At 42.2% G+C, this 12,573-nt stretch overlaps 1 protein-coding gene, 1 long non-coding RNA gene and 2 pseudogenes across 10 annotated transcripts in view; 2 read left to right on the forward strand and 2 right to left on the reverse strand.

The window, feature by feature from the left end:
• Positions 1-12,573, reverse strand: part of LOC309621411 (uncharacterized protein) — a 402,030-nt gene that overhangs the window by 249,049 nt on the left and 140,408 nt on the right. Inside the window, exon 7 of one of the 7 annotated variants that reach the window (XM_082408910.1) lies at positions 364-1,379. The exons of the other annotated variants lie outside the window; for them this stretch is intronic. The gene's annotated coding sequence lies outside the window, so the exon portion shown is untranslated. Of the gene's footprint in view, positions 1-363; positions 1,380-12,573 lie in introns of those variants that run through there. 7 annotated transcript variants of the gene reach the window in all.
• The window catches only part of LOC309621412 (mitochondrial import inner membrane translocase subunit Tim8 A pseudogene), a 65,906-nt pseudogene that overhangs the window by 42,052 nt on the left and 11,281 nt on the right, over positions 1-12,573 (reverse strand). The gene's annotated exons all lie outside the window — the stretch shown is intronic.
• The window catches only part of LOC309621418, a 157,858-nt gene that overhangs the window by 40,197 nt on the left and 105,088 nt on the right, over positions 1-12,573 (forward strand). The gene's annotated exons all lie outside the window — the stretch shown is intronic.
• Positions 7,997-12,443, forward strand: LOC309621414 (uncharacterized protein C2orf78 pseudogene; annotated as a pseudogene). The gene has a single exon. The product of its transcript is annotated as an uncharacterized protein C2orf78 pseudogene (transcript).

Raw genomic sequence — 12,573 nt, forward strand, 5'->3', positions numbered from 1 at the left:
CTTGGATCATAAGCTATATGTATACTTAATTTTCTACATTAGTACCAAATTAATTTCCAGTCTATATTCCTACCTGCAATGCATGAAAATTCCTATACTTCCACCTTTCTGCCAATAATTTATAGTTTTTCCGGATTAGAAATACAAGTTTCTATACCATGGAAAGGTAGCGTTTTGGGGTCATTTCTAATTAAATGTTACTTGTCTTGAGAATCTACCCTATCTCCACTCTGTAATTTCCAAGGGAAGAAAGAGTCTTTCAGAGACTTCCAAAATTACTGCTGTGCTTTCAACCAGAGTGCATTCATATGTTCATCCAGACATAATTACAATATACAACGTGACAAAAGTACAAGAATGGGATATTTTCATTGTTTTTATCAGATTTTGACATATAACAGATAAAAGATATGGAAGATTTTAATAGCAATATTAAGAAGTTTGATTTAAAGTATCTATAGAAAACTTTATTCCCAAAACACAGCAGCCACAGTTGTTCCAAATGCCCACGGAATATTTACAAAAATTAACTGTACATTTAGGCAAAATGTTGATAAATCCGCAAAGTAGAACATTTCTAACTAAGCTTATATTCTCTAACCACAGTACAATAAGGTTGGAATTTAACAACTATAACTTTTTCCTTAAATAAACATTTTAAAACAGTCTAAGCTTTTGGGCTACAGGAGAACTAAAAATTGAGATTATAGAATTTTTTTCATTAATGACAGTAAAAGCACATATCCAAAACTTACGGGATGTGACTAAATCTATATTGAGAGGAAAATGTATAGCCTTCAATGATATTTTAGTTCAACAAACTCAACTAGGAAACAATTGAAATAAGCATTCTATAAATCAGTCCCCAGAATTGATCGATATAACCAAGATCTGGTTCTTTCAAAAAAAAAATAGACCAAATCTCTGGTTATTCTGACCATGAGAAAAGGATCAACACTAATAGTATGGAAGGGTATAACCACAGTCAAAGAAGTGTTTTTTTTAAAAAGATTACTGTATGCAACTTTAAGCTGATATATATATTTTTTTTTCTTCTTTTTTTTTTTTAATATGAATGGCTGGATTTTATTTATTTATTTATTTTATTTTTTTGGCTGTGTTGGGTCTTCGTTTCTACGCGAGGGCTTTCTCTAGTTGTGGCAAGCGGGGGCCACTCTTCATCGCGGTGCGCGGGGTTTTCACTGTCGTGGCCTCTCTTGTTGCGGGGCACAGGCTCCAGACGCGCAGGCTCAGTAGTTGTGGCTCACGGGCCTAGTTGCTCCGCGGCATGTGGGATCCTCCCAGACCAGGGCTCGAACCCGTGTCCCCTGCATTGGCAGGCAGATTCTCAACCACTGCGCCACCAGGGAAGCCCTAGGCTGATATATTTTAAAACCGAAATTAGATGGGTGATTTTCTAAGAAAATATAAATTAACAGAGTTGACCAAGAAGTTTTAAATCCTAAGTAGATCATTAATAATAGAAATTTAAAAGACTGTCAGTAATCTGTAGACCTCCCCACCTCTAACTATGTGCCCTCCGGGAATTTTGTACAAATATATGTGCCCACCAAAAGTATGAGAGGATGTGTTTCTTCATTCCTTTGCCAACTATGGGTAGTATCAGTCTTTTTAATATTTGCTAATCTAATGTGTGAAAAAACTCATTGCTTTAAATTGCATTTTTTAAATATTAGGTTTCAGAGATTGCTCTTTACATTTCTTGTTTTGAGAATTAGCTGCTTATATCCTTTGCCCATTTTTCTCTGAAGAATTTTTCTTATTAATTCTTGAGCATTATTGATATTGTATTAATAGTGTAATAGCATTGTTGTGTACTCAACTTCTTTATTTCTTTTTTCCATGCTAAGAAAGATGTCCCCAACCACAAGATTATAAAAAAGTATTCTCCTTTTTTTTTTTTTTTTTTAATACTTATTTAGGGTGGAGGGCAATGCATTTAAACACTTAATCCACATGGAATTTATTTTGTGTGTCTAGATATAATTTTATTGCCAAATGTTTAGCTAATTGTCAGCAGAGATTTTTAAATAAGAAAGTGATATTCATCAATTAATTTATGAGAAGAAACTAAGCTGGACTCTCATCACTTGGACTTGGTAATTAATAGCCGTGGTTCTTTTGAAATTTCTACCCAAAGCAACTAAAATACTATGCAAACACCTTATCAAAATGGAGAGATTGGAAGAGGAAACTAATTCTGACTGAAATATGAAGGAGTTTTATTGATTAAAGTTGAAGTTAGATCAAAACATCCAAGTGAAACTATCTAAAAACATAGCTACGTATGACCTCATGAGTATGTCATGAGTGGAATAAAGATTTTAGAGCCATCCATGTAAAAAAGGTGATCATAATCCTCACAAATACTAAAGCTAAGAGGAAAGATTTCAGAGAATGCAGAGAAGCAGAGAGTGAGAGGGTCACTTCCAGACCATAATTTTTCAAACCTGATAGAAAATCCTTTGGGACTTAAGTCATCTAGCTCTACCACCCTCTACAAGATTTTAATGATCATTTGCTAACCTTCCAGTTTTTCCTGTATATTGAGGGCTTTAGCTCTTGATTTTCTTTCTTTTCTACCCCAAACCCAGCCACTATCTGGGAACCTTACCATCCTGTTAGTTTCTTGACCTCGGTTCTAATGACAAGTACTTCCATTACATTTTAACTCTACAGTCTCATGGCCTGGAATTTTGGCATTATTCAGATTCGTTATGTCTCTGCAATCTTTACTCATTCATGTATGAAAAGAAATTTTCTGAGGACCATTCTGCAGGCGCAATGCATTTTTGATTTGAGGGGGAGGATATATTAGAGTTATCATCTACCATACTTGCAGAAGTAATTGACCAGTTCTGATTTTCTGATGGTGACTACTAGACAGTTATCACCTTAGTTCCTGCTTTTAGAAGTTCTAATCTTGCCTTTCAGAATTAAATCTACGTCAAAATGTTATTTTGGGGGCAGACGAGCTAGTACGTTTTCGTACTGAAACGCCAGTTGCCAGTTTGAACGGTGCATATCTAAAAACTTTTCACAAGAAAAGACTGTCTTTTGGTGCCATCGACTGTATTTCTAATTTTGACTCTGTCTTATCAATGTGTATCTCTGGTCCTAAACTTTAGTGGTTATAAATAAATGAGCATAAACCCATTTTTCTGAAAGAAAAGCATCTTTCAGCAGGCACCTTGCCGGCAGAAGGTCAGCAATAACAATCTTCATACATGAAGAATAGCTGTATAAGGTGATGTAAGAAAATACAGCCTTTTTCCTATATTAGAGATGTTTTCCTAAGTTCAGTTTCCACCTAAAAAGTCATTATTTAATTGAAAAGCTTTTCTTTTTCCCCCCCTGGGTCTCTATGATGGTTTGTCTGATCAATGAACACGGGAATGAATTTCACCTAGATTTTAATTAAACTAAAAAGTACTACAAAAAGCCTGAAACATCTCTGAGATGGTGGCAGTTACTTTTTCCCCAGTTGTAATAAGGCATTAACAGGTGAGTTTACTCTCACAATAATAGAAATTATAACAGAAGAAGCCAGCCAGTGTGTATCTCCTTTCAAGACTCTCTGCAACAGAAAGCTTAAATCATGGTAGCTGATAATGTGAGTTGACTTGTAGTCACTTCAATCTTTATGCGTAAGCCCAGTTGCAGAGAACAGAGTGGGTTGATTCACATCCAGGCGCTAAGGGATGATGAGATCATTAGAGGAAATGCCTGAGACTCTCCCACGGACTAAGGAAAGTGGATTGTTGTGGTTTACCGACGGCACCTGTAAATGAATTCAGCAACAGTTCTATGTTCTATCCCATGGTGGGTCCTCAGCACAAATTGTCACACACAGTGCAGACCTGTGAATTGTGGTTATTGATTGAATCTGTGGAAGTCAAATTAGCGTGACGGCACGGTTCTGACGGTTTGCACTTAGTGCTAGCCGTAGTGTGTGTAGCACTGCACCAAACGTACAATACCCAGCGCCCACATTTTTGTTGGGACTGTCCACTGTTAAATGGAAATGACGCTGTTGGTCACCTTCCATTGTTCTTGTACCCCTGATTCAGTAACAGAAGATGTAAGAACAGAGAGCCCGAGAAGCTTTTTTCTCCAAATAAGGCTTCATAATCGACATGTATTTTAGTTTGCGTACATGAATAAACACATTGTTATAGCTTTCTTGAGATCCTTAACATACCATAAAAGTCACCTATTTAAAGCGTACAGTTAAGTGTGTTTCAGTGTATTCACCGAGCTGTGCAACCGTCACCCCAGTTTAATTTTAAGACATTTTCAACACCTACCATAAACACCCTATGTACATTAGCAGTCACTCATTTCTCCCAATCTCCCACCCCTGCCCCAGCCCCTGCCCCGGCTGTGGTTACTAATCTGCTTTCTGTCTCTATAGATTTCATTATTCTGGACATTTCATGTAAATGGAATCATACAACATGTGATCTTTTGTGACTGGCTTCTTTCACTTAATATTTTCAGAGTTCATCTACACTGTAGCATGTATTCATTCCTTTTTATGGCCAAATCATATTCCACTGTATGAATGCACATATTTCACTTATCTATTCATCAGTTACTGGACATTTGCATTTCTTCCACTGCTTGGCTACTATTAACAAAGCTGCTGTGAACATCCATGTACAAGTTTTTGTGTGGACGTATTTTACATTTCTTTTGGGCATATGCCGATGAATGGATATACTCTGGATAATACAGTTAACTCTATATTTAACCATTTGGGGAACTACCAGACTGTTATGCAAAGTATTGTTACCATTTTGCATTCCTAGCAGCAATGTATGAAGGTTCCCATTTCTCCACATCCTTGAAAACACTTGTTGGCGTCTGTCCTTTTGATTTTCACCATCCTAGAGGGCTAACTAGATACATTTTGTTGAGAAAGAATTTATTTTTAGACTATTTTCTATTTTTAAATGTTTACCGTTTTATAGGCAGGAATGAACTTAATCAGAAAGATTGAAACTAGAAGCAGAAACACACACACCAAGGCTCCTCCCTCATTTAATCAGATGTAAACGTGTGTGCTTTACACCCAGCGGTGCATACCATGTCCTCTGGAAGTGCCAGAGGTTCTCAGACTCGTTCTCGGAAGGGACCGTCAACACTTCCGCTGCCTCTGCTCCACAGGGTGCTCCAGCCTCTGCTTCAACAGCTCCACCACTCACTTGCCGCTCATTGGCAACTTGTTCCATTTGTCTAAGGCTCCAGCTGGCAAAGGTTTTAAAACTTAAAAAGATCCAAAATCTGCCTGTACTAGATTTCCTGGCTCTGCTTCCAGTTCTGCTCTCTGAAGGCACAAAAGAGACCTAATCTTCTACCTCTCAGGTCCCCACTTCCTTCCCTGAAGTATTTTCCCTCAGGTCTTCACTCTTTGAACCGTTTCTCACAGGTCATCCTTTCTACTCCCCTTTCCTAAGTTGACAGCTTCTGGGTCTATTTGTTGACATCCTGTTTTTAAGCATGTCCCTTTGAACTAAGCATGTTGTGCTTCAGATGGTGACAGAGGATTTATCATCTTCCTTTCTGTAAGCTAGAACATTTCTATGGCCTAACATATGTTTTACTCCTATTGAACTCACCAAAGCCATTAAACCTTTATTGCCACACTCTTCCTTGTAAGTTTTTGTTTTGTTTATTCTCATTTCTTAAACTGACAATACATGGTACAAAATTAAAAATATAGAAAGGAGTATTTGATACAGTGTCTTCCCTCTCCCGTTTCCCAGGCACCCATCTTTCCTTTCCAGAGCTACTCAGTGTGACTTGTTCTGGCATATCTTTACAGAGATTTTTAAAACACTTTATAGAAGTTTAATTTACATACCATAAAATACATCCATTTTAAGTATACAATTCAATTATTTTTAGTAAATTTACAGAGCTGTGCAATCATCACCACAATCCAGTTTTAGAACACTTCTGTTACCCAGAAAAGTCCCTTATACCTGTTTGCAATCAATCCACATTCCCAGCCCCAGACAACCTCCAATCTGCCTTTTTCCTTTTCTGCACATTTCATGTAAATAGAATTATATAATATCTAGTCTTTGCATCTAGCTTCTTAGCATGATGTTTTCAAGATTCATCCTTGTTATAGTGTGTACCAGTACTCCTTTTTATTGCTGGTTAGTATTCCATTGTATGGCTCTACCACATTTTGTTTATCCAGTTGCCAGTTGTTGGACATTTGGATTGTTTCATTTTTTTTTTTTTTTTCCGGATAACGTGAATCATGCTGCTATGAACATTTTTGTAAAAGTTTTTCTGTGGACATAGGTTTTCATTTCTTTTGCATATATACGCAGGACTGGAATTGCTGGGTCATATGGTAAGTTTATGTTTAGCTTTTAAGAAAATGCCAAAGTGCAAGCCCCACAAACAGCAAGAAAGTTGAAGAATGAGGTCAGCATTCAAAAATGGGGTCAAATCTACAGCTGGGAAGTGGTGTACAGACAGGTAGAATTTAGATCCTGAGCCTTTAATAAGCACTACCTTCGCTCAGTGCTCTCTGTTTTTAGACTCTATATGAGAACACCTAGGGCTTCCCTGGTGGCGCCGTGGTTAAGAATCCGCCTGCCAAGGCAGGGGACACGGGTTCGAGGCCTGGTCAGGGAAGATCCCAGATGCAGTGGAGCGACTAAGCGCATGTGCCACAGCTACTGAGCCTGCATTCTAGAGCCCGGGAGCCACAACTACTGAAGCCCATGCGCCTAGAGCCCATACTCCGCAACAAGAGAAGCCACTGCGATGAGAAACCCGCACACCGCAACCAAGAGTAGCCCCCGCTAGCCGCAACTAGAGAAAGCCCGTGCACAGCAATGAAGACCCAGTGCAGCCAAAAAAATTAATACATAAAATAAATAAGTTCAAAAAATAAATAAACAAATTAAAAAAAAAAAACAGAACACCTAATGCAGGTGGGAAGGTGGGAGGGACACTGTAAAGGTCATCTATGCTACATGTACAAGAACCCCGAGAGCACACCAATAGGTACCACATTTTTCACTGCTGTAGCCGATCATTCCCCCTGTACTACCACACTGTAGCATTCCCTTCCCTGATCTACTGCTACAGTCTCTTTGGAAGGTGTTTCAGAACTCTTGTTATGAGAGTGCCAGTTGAACTGTCCTCACTTCCTTCATTTATACCAGGATTGAAGACCTTGTGGTCCGAGATCCTGTCCAGAGAGCAAGCAGGCTAAGACTCTGTCTTTGTTGATGTATTTCATCAGAAAGGGCTCTACCCCCTCTCCTAGTTCATGGTGTGAAGTGTTCTTAGCCTCTCAGGAAAGTGGGGAGAATTGGAAAGACTCTACATGAGAATGCTAGGCTTTGTAAAACACTTTAGTTTTTTAAAAATAAGACTCATTTTGTATTGGACTTATAACAATCCTATGAAATACAAAGAAAGCCAAGAATCAGTGACATGAAATGATCACCAGTAAGAACTACAACAGTCACCGCTTATCTCGTAGCACAGGGCATTGTCCATGATCCTTAAGAAGAGTTACTAGAAATGCCTCGCCCATCCTGCCCCTAAACACCAACACAGCAATCATGTACCTTGAACGGTACATGATTGCTGTGTTGGAGTTTAGCGGGAGCATCTCACTTACCAGGGACTGGACTTTTACCTTGATTCCTTTGTAGTGACGGAGACATCCCTGGTGATGAAAAATTCCCTGGGATTGCAACCTCCAAGCCAGACATTTTGTGTGACACAAACTCAAGAACTCCCCAAGTCCTGCAGTAGCAGAAACAGTCACATATTTGAGAGTAACCCAGCATCTGAACTTGGGGACATTTCAGTGACAGCTCCAGTCCAGAGTGCCAGGCGTCTCCTGGCCCTGCCTCCAGCTCCAAGCCAGGGACAAATAGAGAGTAAGCACGTGGATGATATTAAAACCAAGCTTTCAAAGATTCTGGATGCCTAACACATCCCAAAAGAAAACCAAGATCCTCCACTACTCCCTTTAGGAATCCCTGATATTCACCAGCCGCTGGCCTGCACCGATCCCCTCAGCCAAGAGGAGCAGCCTGGTTCTGAAAATGCTGATCTGGGAAAGAACAGCCTGAGTCGTGAGGACCTAGGGACACTCGAAAATGGGATCGAATCCAGCAGTGGTCTTGCAGACATTACTACACTGGCGGAGGATATTCACCTTCCCCAGCTCTTTAGTTCTTTGAAAGATCTTGATCAATCCCAAGGTCCCAACGGGATCAAAGCCAAAGATGCCAGAGCCTTTAAGGTGAATCAGGTGCAGGAAAAGCCAAGTGTCATAAAGGTTCCCTCTGATCAACCCAGGAAGAACAAACAGAAAGCCTCTGAGCCTATCAGTGGCGCTCCCAAGGCCAAAATCCAGCCAAAGAATCCAGAGTGCCTGTTAGGGGGAGAAGTGGTTATATGCCACGCTGCAGTCAGTGACAGGGCTCCTGTGAACACGGCCAAGCACTCTCAAGGCAAACCTCAGAAAGCTGCATCCAGAAAGATCAGCAAAACTAAGAGCCACGGGCAGGAAAAGACCAAAAGGACCAGAGGAAGAAACAAGGCTGAAGAGAACAAGCAGTCAGGGAACAAAGTCAAGGCAGAAGAGAAGCCAACAATTCCCGAGACGAAGCGAAAAAAACACCAAACTGAGCTTTAAAAAGCCTCGAACCTCCCTAGGCATGCGCATGCTGGAGTCTGTGAAGGTTCTTCATGCGCTGGGGAAGAAGGATGATAAGAAAACTGGGCTCTCTTCCTGTCGGCTCTTGGGAAATTCAAGCAACCCCAAAGACCCCCAGCCATCCAGCCATGGCGGCATACCCCACATGAGGGTAAGAGTGCTGAGAAAACTCAAGTCGAAGCCCAGAAACCAGTCAGCAGTGCTGAAACAGAGTGTCTATCCTCATCCCAGTATGAGCGGCCTCCTCCTGGGAAGGTCAAGTTGATACCTCTGCCTTTTTCTGCCTGGGACAAGCCTCAAGCTCGACCCGCTCCTCGGAGGCCACAGTCTCTGGCCTCACATCGGCCTGCTGGGGCTTACCGTGCCCAGCCTGGTTCTACTGACTCAGCTCAACCTGCTGCAGTCAATTCATCCCAGCCAGTTCCTGCCTCTCTGCCAGGTCCCGCCAAACCAGCTCAGCCAACTGTGACCAACCCAACCCAACCGGCTTGGACCAACCATACCCAGCCTCGTGTCCCCTCAGTCTGCTGCTCTTAGGCCTGCACCCTACAAAACTTCATCTGGCGCTTCTCTCCAGCGGGAAGCCTGTTCCCCCTGCTGTGACTAAGCGCCAGTCCCCATCCAAGCTCCAAACCCAACTTCTATGCCAAGACTTCAGCAAGCAACGAGTTCCATGGAGGGAACCCAACGTGCCTGAGCCAGTCATGTCAAAGCCCATCGAACAAGAGCAGAGGCCAGAGCGAGAGGCCATGAAGAGGCGGGCTCAACAACGTGAGAATGCTGCCAGATACACCTCTTCGGGGAAGCTGCAATTTTTCACTGAGAGGGAAAAAGAAATGGAAATTGCTGTCTACTACGGATACGTCAAGTGAGAGCTGCTAGGATTCTTGGTGCCACCTTGGCTACCAGCTGTTCTTCCATACATAGGTAAGATAGGTATAGAACTGAATAAGTAAATGGAATACAATTAATAGATGAGTAATAAACCTTAAGAATTTTGAGATGCTGCTAACTGGGGCGTGAGAAAGGAAGGACTGAAAGTTGGATGGGAGAATGAAGGAAAGGGGTAAAAACTGAGCAAAGAGGAAGGAACTTGGCCCAGGGCTAGGAAGGCCAAAAGAGACGTATGGATTTAGGAAAGGAAGCAGGAGTGAGGATGAAATGGCAGAAGTAAAAAGCAGGGTCAGAGGTCTGGGTTGAAAGAACACAATTGGAGTAGAGTTGAAGGTGACAGAAGATGAGTCTAGGTTTACTAGGAGAAATAGAAAAAGTCTCTCGGGGACGCTGGCCTTAAGTCTCACAACCACCAGATAGGTATTTCAGAAAACAAGAGGTTCAGGACACATCTCTGAAAGGTCTGAGTTGCCTTATTCAGGTGTGACTATAGTGGGGGAATAGGGAAATCTACCAGAGAAGTGGCTAGGGCTCAGAGTTATCCTAGGGGCAGCTGACGACAGGGGCAGAGCCAAGGGAACTGCTGCATCAGGAGGCCCACGAATAGGGCCTGGTATGTAAATCACGATGTACTCAACACCTAAGCACGAGGGGAGCGAATGCGCTCTTCAGTTAACCTTGGCAAAGACAGGCAAGGCCGGTATTCCTGTGCCACTTCACTTACAGAGGTGCAGCAAAGGGCTGAGGTCACATCCCATGTGGAGGTACAAGGACTCAATTTGAGGCCCAAATGCCTCTGAAGTCCTCTGTATTTGCAGATGCCCGTAGGCGGCCAACCTGGCTTTCAGAGCACAGCATCCTGAGGTTACTGGTGGACGAGATCAAACTTCTGCACGCGCCTAAATATTAACTTGAGGGGCTTCCTCCATTGAGCAGGGCACGTGCCGCCTTTTGTAAACATCACCATCTACTGAAACGCATGAGAAAAAATCCGACGGAAGCGTCCACTCTCACGGGTGAGAGTGGTGGGGGCACGCGCACTGGGCAGCAGCTCCAACAGCCACAGGACGCAGGCGCCCAGGGGTTCAGAGGCTCCCTGGGAGGCCTCGTGGGGCAGCTCGAGGGAGTGACGATGGGAGAGAGCGGCAGGGCTGGGCGTGAAAAGGAATGCAGTGGGGAGAAGGGAGAGATGGAGACAGTGGATAGTGACTATGGGAAAATGGGCAATTTTCATTTTCAAAATTATTTTTTTGAGATGTCATTCACATGCCATAAAATTCACCTTCTGAAACTGCAAATTCAGTGTCATTTAGTACATCCACAAGCCTATGCAACCATCACCGGCATCTAACCCATCACGTTTTCATCACCCCAAAAAGAAGCCCCCTTAAGCATCAGCAGGCACTCTTCATCCCCTCTTCCTTCAGCCCTGGCAACCATTAATTTGCTTTCTGTTGCTATGGTTTTGCCTTTTCTGGACATTTCATGAAATAATACAAATGTGACCGCTGTCTCTGGCTTCTTTCACTTAGCATAATGTTTTCAAGTTCGTCCATGTTGTAGCATGTGTTAGTACTTCATTCCTTTTTATGGCTGTATAATATTTCACATATCCACCACATTTAAAAAAATCCATTCATCCACTGATGGGCATTTGGGTTTTTTTCACTAATAATGTCCATTTTTTGAGAGTTTATTCTGTGCCAGGCAGCACCAGGCTGAGTTACTGACCTTACTTCACAGATTAAGAGGCTTGGAGAGTGTGAAGAGTTTGCCCTAGATTAAGAGCTAGCAATTGGGGGAACTGGGGTTTGAACTCAGGCAAACTTCAGAGGTAATAGATTCACATGACAGAACACTAGAAAAGGTACACAAGGGTATTCAATGAAAAGTGACCCTTTTCCCCACGTTCCCCAGCCACACATTTCCCTCCTCAGAGACATCTGCTTTGGCCGTGCTGTGGATCCTTCCAGAGAAATATTTATACCCCAACATTTATGTATCACAACTTATTGACTAATCTGTCCCACTGATTTGAAATGTCACTTTTATGGTATAACAGATTCTTATACGTATATATATATTTTAATGTATTTATTTATTTATTTTTGGCTGCTTTGGGTCTTTGTTGCTGTGCGCAGGCTTTCTCTAGTTGCGGCAAGCGGGCTTCTCATTGCGGTGGCTCCTCGTGTTGCCGAGCACGGGCTCTAGGCGCGTGGGCTTCAGTAGTTGTGGCACACAGGCTCAGTAGTTGTGTCTCACGGGCTTAGCTTCTCCATGGCATGTGGGATCTTCCTGGGCCAGGGATCGAACCCATATCCCCTGCATTGGCAGGAGGATTTTTAACCACTGCACCACCAGGAAAGCCCCTTATACGTATTTATATTTCTCTTTTCAGAGCTGTCCTGACTCTTTCTTGCCTATCTGTTATGTTTGCCATTTCTCTAAAATTCTTTTTATCTTCTTTTTGATTTAAAAAAATTTTTTCCTCTTCTTGTTTGTTTCTCTTAAGGCATTATCCATTATGTTCATTCACTCGTATTATTTTATTTAATTTATTTAATTAATTAACTTATTTATTTTTGGAGGTGTCGGGTATTAGTTGCAGCACGTGGGCTCTTTGTTGCAGTGCGTGGGCTCTTCCTTGCGGCTCGTGGGCTCTCCAGTTGTGGCGCGTGGGCTCCAGAGCACGTGGGCTCAGTAGTTGCGGCGTGCGGGCTTAGTTGCCCTGCAGCATGTGGGATCTCAGTTCCCCAACCAGGGACCGAACCTGCATCCCCTGCACTGCAAGGTGGATTCTTAACCACTGGACAACCAGGGAAGTCCCCACTCTTGTATTATTTTAAATTTAGTCCTCATTTCTGAAACTTTTTTCTTTTATTTTGAATTCTGTCTTGAGTTCTATCATCTTACCTAATTCTGGTTTATGCTGTTCTTTCATCTTTTTTTTA

The sequence above is a fragment of the Balaenoptera borealis genome, assembly GCF_965194805.1.
Source record: "Balaenoptera borealis genome assembly, contig: HAP1_SCAFFOLD_419, whole genome shotgun sequence".
NCBI lineage: Eukaryota > Metazoa > Chordata > Mammalia > Artiodactyla > Balaenopteridae > Balaenoptera > Balaenoptera borealis.